The sequence below is a fragment of the Malania oleifera genome, chromosome 13 (genome assembly GCF_029873635.1).
Source record: "Malania oleifera isolate guangnan ecotype guangnan chromosome 13, ASM2987363v1, whole genome shotgun sequence".
Classification (NCBI taxonomy): domain Eukaryota; kingdom Viridiplantae; phylum Streptophyta; class Magnoliopsida; order Santalales; family Ximeniaceae; genus Malania; species Malania oleifera.
This window is the reverse complement of record NC_080429.1, coordinates 17,913,264-17,919,474: the sequence shown is the minus strand read 5'-3', so window position 1 is coordinate 17,919,474 and position 6,211 is coordinate 17,913,264. Positions and strand designations below refer to the sequence as shown.

Genomic DNA, 6,211 nt, shown 5'->3' with positions numbered 1-6,211 from the left:
GATAAGCATGTTATAGTAGTTTTCAGGAAAACCCTAAAAACAGTACAGGAATTATGGTTTTAAGATTATGTTAAATAGTGCAAGAATTTATGTTTATTATGTTATGAATTATGTCGATGTAAATGCCGTGATTTTTATGTTATAAATTATGTCGGCATAAATGTCGCGATTTTTACGTTATGAATTACGCCAGCGTTGACGCCTTGATTACGTATGATATGTAAGAAATCATGAAATATGTTTATGTCAAATATTACTCTCAAATATGAAACAACTATGTTTTAATATGGAATGTATTATATGTTATCAGAACCCGGATAGTTTAGTTCAGTTTTATGAAGCACGGTACCGTAACTATATGTTCACGTTTTTGTTTATTTTAGTGTTACCACACATCTTATGTAGAGTGTGAGAGATGACAGTCGATGTGGCTTTATGGGAGTGTCGTAGTTCCCCTGGTAGTTCGGCACAAGTGGAACAGGCATATCATACTTACACACCTATGTTTGACTTAGCATGGTCGGCCAGCCATTGCTAGGTCCCGCCTGCAAGCTGCACAACCCTGTCATGTGGGGGGTAAGACATGACAATAGGTAACTATCTATCGTCAGTAATATATCAAGTATGGTATAGTCCTATAAGATGATTTTTCTATACAGAAATTTAGTATGTCAACCTATGCTATGACAAATCATGTTTTATTTATATATGATACAAAATTTTTTTACCAGATATGAATTATGTAATGTTTATATGTATATCACAGAAAATACTCATGTTGTCACACACTAATATTAGTTTATTTTCCTTACTTAGAGGTGTTTCACCCCAACATTACAAACATTTCAAGAAATCTAGATAGGCAGGCGGATCGAGCTCCACAGCAATAAAGATTGACTGAACTACCCTGTTTGGAGGGTAAGTAAGTGAACTAAGGTCAGATTATTTTTAGGTTATGATCCTATGTTGACTTTTTAGTCTTTTTGGGGAGTTTGTACTTATATGACAGAATTAGTAAAACTCTGGTATTGTGACTGGTTGGATGGTATGTATGTAATTTATGTTTTCCGCTGCTTAGGTATCAGAGATGTATGACAAGAATTTCCTCGATACCCACGGGTCCGAGTTGATCATGATAAGTCTAGTTTATAAGTAGGTTAACAGGGTTATTATGTATGTTGTTATATAAAAAAAATAAATATTGAAAAACAGGAAGATCGTTACAACGACGGCGTACCCCCATCCACCGAACCATACGGTTTTGGCGTTTCTTTTCTAGTTTCACAAGAGGAATCGACTATGTCAACAAGGAAGATCATGCTAAGGAGCTCCGACGGCGAGATCTTCGAGGTCGATGAGATTGTGGCTCTCCAGTCTCAGACGATTAAACACATGCTAGAGGACAACTGTGCCGACAACAATATTCCCCTGCCCACTGTCACCAGCAAGATGTTGGCCAAGGTAATCACATATTGCAAGAAACACGTTGAGACTCCAAAACCTGATGATCCAAACACCAACGGCAAGCTCAATTCATAGGACACTTGTAGAGACCCGGATAATTTCCATAAATTAATAACAGGAGAAAGAGAGAAAAGAAGAAATTAATATAGGATCTTGTCGACGAACACAGGGGTTTTGTCGATGAGCCCACATAAGGGTTTCATCGACGGTGGCTTGTCTCGGCGACGGGAAGACACCGAGAGGCTATTTTCCAAGTTTTGAATTTTGTCGACGAGTAGTAGGCATTCGTAGATGAACTTCCTTCTTAACTTTGTCAACGAAGTGACGTGGCTTGTCAACGAAGGTCAGTGTATAAATAGCCTAAACTTCATTTTCAGCTGGAATTTCACACACAAAACCCTTTTCTCTCTCTACTTCATCCCTTACCCCTTCTCTCTAAGTTTCCGGACTAGATTCTCACCAGTTCAACGATCCGAGGCCACCAAGATGCTCCTGGGAAAGTTCTCTTCAAGTCTGTCGAAGTGGATCGTTGGTGGGGCTGGTTTGAAATTCATCCCAATTTCAGGATAAGACATTATAATTAGTATTTGCCTTTCCCACAGTTATAAGAAATCTAATATATGAAGAAATACTGATATTTTGTTCTGAGAGATGTCGTTTTCAAGGTGTTGAATGGGGAACCCTGTAAGTGTAGGGCCAGTATACAGTAGGGGCTTTTCAGAAATTAGGTAAAGGAAATATGCTATGCTATGGTGGTTTTAGAATGTATAACAGAAGATTATGTATGTATATTTTCAAGCATGTTGATCAGTTTATTTTTCCAGAATATCATGAGTATTATTATTTCAGTGAAATTATAGAAATGAAGCATGAGATTTTAATTACACAGTTGTGTGGCCTGAGTTTATTATAGTTTAATATGTTGATTATGAAATTTTACAGATATCCAGTTATACAATTTATTAGCAGAAAGTAAGATTTATAACATTTCAGAATAACATGATTTCCAAACCATAACACTCAGACATATATTACAGATATTTCATATAGATATTTTAGAAATTACAACTCGGATTTATAATGTTATAGTTTTTTTGAAATCATGTTAAAACAACAAGATAAGTATATTTATATATATAGTATTACACAATATCAGATCCCTGAGGATATTATAGATATAGATACAGACAGCAGAGCACAGTACCATTGCTATTACAGATAGAGTGCAACCACATACTCAGATAGTATGTAGATTCCATCTAACCGCGCCAAGAGAGATTACATTTTCCCCAACAGATTGGGTTGAGGTGGCCGGTTAGACGAGATAGATTTGGAGATTGCCCAGAGAGATTGCAGTGGGCCAAATTAGCGGATGTTAGAGATATTGTTAGAATTGGTGTATTCCCAAAAGGGGGAGTGAATTGGAATTTAAAACATTTTTACCTAGGTTAATCTATCCAACAACAGTATATACACAACCTAGGGTCAGTCTATGCAATTTCCAAATGCGTAGATAAATATAATGTGAAAATTAAGTCATATGCATCATTCACCCATAACATACATGTGCGGTAAATATAAAATGCTGAAATATAAACAAACACACGATATGTTATCGGGGTTCGGCCAACTGTGCCTACGTCTCCGCCTCTAGCTTGCAAGCCCGAGGCTTCCACTAATAGCTCACTTAAGGGTGAAGTGGCACCGATTACAACTAGGTCAAATTAACATAGGGCTGACCTCAACCTTAACCAGGTCAATTAGCGGGGCTGACCTCAACCTACACGCCTTACTAGGATGACGCACCTAGCTTTCCTAACCGGGTCTAAGTCAATCCGAGACTATTCCAGGGCTAATCTCCCTCTTCAGGCCCGTGTCTGGAAATACAACAGTATTTAAAATACAACCAAATGGTACAATGAATATGCTTTCAAGTAAAGCAAATGTGTACCCAGATACGCGCAATTACATACCCAGATACACGCAATTACATACACCACCAATGATATAATATGTAAGCTCAGTGTGGTCCAATATTTCAACTCTCAGATATATATATATATATATATATATACTATCAGTGTAATGAGTGTGTGAGAGTATCAATCAAGCAATCTTTGTATCACAAGATATTCAGGTAAGATGTTCATACAAAGATACTATCCAAACAATGTATATTTCAATGAGAGGGTTTTCTCAATCGTATGATGCTCTAGTAATGTTTGGTTTGCAAAGGGATATTCAATCTTTGTACTCTGCAAAGCATATATGAGTTAATGAGTATTGCAACAAAGATTTTATCATATAAACAAATATCTCTTTAAATGTATTTTTCAATATAAAGCACACTGGATATTTGAAAGTATTTTGAAAATATTTTGCAACCAAAAACAAATACAATCTTCTCAAGATATTGCAACAAAGGTGCAAGCTTACAAGATCTAACAAAGTTTTCTTACGATAGAGTTATCAACAAAGTCTCCTAAGAATCCTTAGGTTTGGCTCTCAAGAAAATCGTGTCAATCAAATAGACTAAGGAGAGCAAACCTTTCCAAAACAAACATTCAATCAACTTACAGATGATGTGGGCAGCATGAGTGAATGAGGCTAAAAAATGAGTAGAATAGGCTTTTGGATTTTCAGAGAATTCTCTCCTAATCAAAGTAGTTAATTCATACTAATTTTCACAAATGATCTCATATATATAGACATGGGAGAAAATATGACCGTTAGGGACCTTTTGGGTATTATTAGGAAAGTTTAATGATATTTCAAATATTTTAACCCTGTTTAAAAAATGTTTAACTATGGTAAAAATCAGGGCAACCCGAGAGGTCTGGTCGACCAGAAATGTTTCGGTTGACTAAGTCTCAAATGGTTCAGTCAACCAGGGGGATTTTGAACTAAAGGTTCGATCGACCAAGAGAAGGCGATTTTTCAAATCTTCGAGATTCGGTTGACCAAACCATTGGGATTTTTCCCAAGGACCCTCGGTCGACCAGGTAGTTGGTATACAAAAATGGCTCGGTCGACTAGATGGTCAAATTATTGACCTAGGGAGGTTTCGGTCAACCGGGGCTTTTTGAACTACCTAGTTCGGTTGACCAGGACCTTGGTCAACTTTTGACCCAGGCCTGGTTCAGTCGACCAGGACAAAATGAACTGAGTTGGCCGGTCGATAGTGTACCAAGTGTGCATTTCGATCCTGTCTTAAACTGTACAAACCCTTTTCAAGTGCCTAATACATGAAAGTGCAAAGGTGAGTGTCCTAAGGTCACTTGGGGTCCAATTTTGAAGACACCGAAAAAAGTCCGGTGTCGATCGACCGAAGGGAAAACCCTAAGGTCATTTCTCATTTATGGTTTGTTTGAGCTTACGTATTATTATACATGTGATGTGTGTGAGCTTATTACAAACTAGAGCCTTAGTTACTATTACAGACCAATTAAATGAAATATATTACAACATTGAATAGAAATTGGTCTTCAGGCTTTAGTTGCTTTGTGCACATATTGATCTTAACAATCTTAGTTCCTGTACAAAACCTCAAATACCCATTAGATACAATGAGTATTTGTCATAATCAAAACCGGGCGTGACCTATAAGGTCAACAGATATAAATTGACTTACTTGGTAGGCCAACCAGAGTAAGTCCAGCCTACGGGCCGCACAACCCTGTCATAAGGGGTTATATCATGAGATACAGATCCCAAGGTATAGTAGAAGTTCCTATGTATATACAGATATATCATATAGCAGCAGTTTATATTATCATATTAGCAGTATGTACAAATAGCAATCTCAGATACACAGTTGTATTTTAAACTACACCACATGTGTTTTGTATAGTATATCAGCTTACTCGTTTTACAGTATTAGTATTATTTCAGTACATTAAATGTGTAACTCAGCCGCCACACACTAGTGATAGCATATTTCCTCTTACTGAGTGTTGTCTCATCCTAGTGACTTACTATTTTTAAAGAGATCCAGCTAGGCAAGCAATCAGGCTCGTGGGTAGAGATTATCTTGCACCACCCATACTGGATGGATAAGTGTTTCTATGATACCAGTGGTTTGGGGTAGATTCTAGGTTTTGGTAATGTCACTGGGTATTTTGTAATATTTACATATACTGTGAGATTTATAGTTTTCTGGTATTGTATATAACAGTTTACAGTTTCTTGTATACCGCTGCTTAGGTATATATGACGTATAGAGTATCCTCAGTGCTCCTTTGAACTTGAGATATCTTCAGTAGTATTTTAGACAGATGGTTTTTATGTTATATATTTATGGGGAAAAAATGTTATATAAGTAGCAGGTCGTTACAACACTGATTTTGTCAAGGTTGACTAGATGACTCTTTTCGATCTCATTCTGATTGCGAACTATTTGAACATCAAAAGCCTGCTAGATCTTACATGCCAGATGGTTGCTGACAGAGAGATTGAGATTGATGAGAAAATGTTGAGGTAGGGTCTATCTTGGTTGGCAGACCAGACCTCGTTTAATTATTACAGAGCTTCATCTTCCACAAATATTTCTTCGAGTTCTTTAGCCCAAAGAGGTAATTTTTTACAAGCTTTGAATATAACTTCTAAATCCAAAACTCTTTGGATTATTGATTCCAGTGCTTCTGACCACATAACTGATGTCTATCATCTCTTCTCATCATATTTACCCTATGCTGGAAATTTGAAAATTAAAATTGCAGATGGATCACTCTCGTCTATCGCAAGCAAA

The 6,211-nt window shown here is 36.8% G+C and overlaps 1 pseudogene; it reads left to right on the top strand.

Moving 5' to 3' along the window:
• Positions 1 to 1,299: 1,299 nt before the first annotated feature.
• On the top strand, positions 1,300 to 5,944 carry LOC131145720 (SKP1-like protein 1A; annotated as a pseudogene).
• The last annotated feature ends 267 nt before the right edge of the window (positions 5,945 to 6,211 follow it).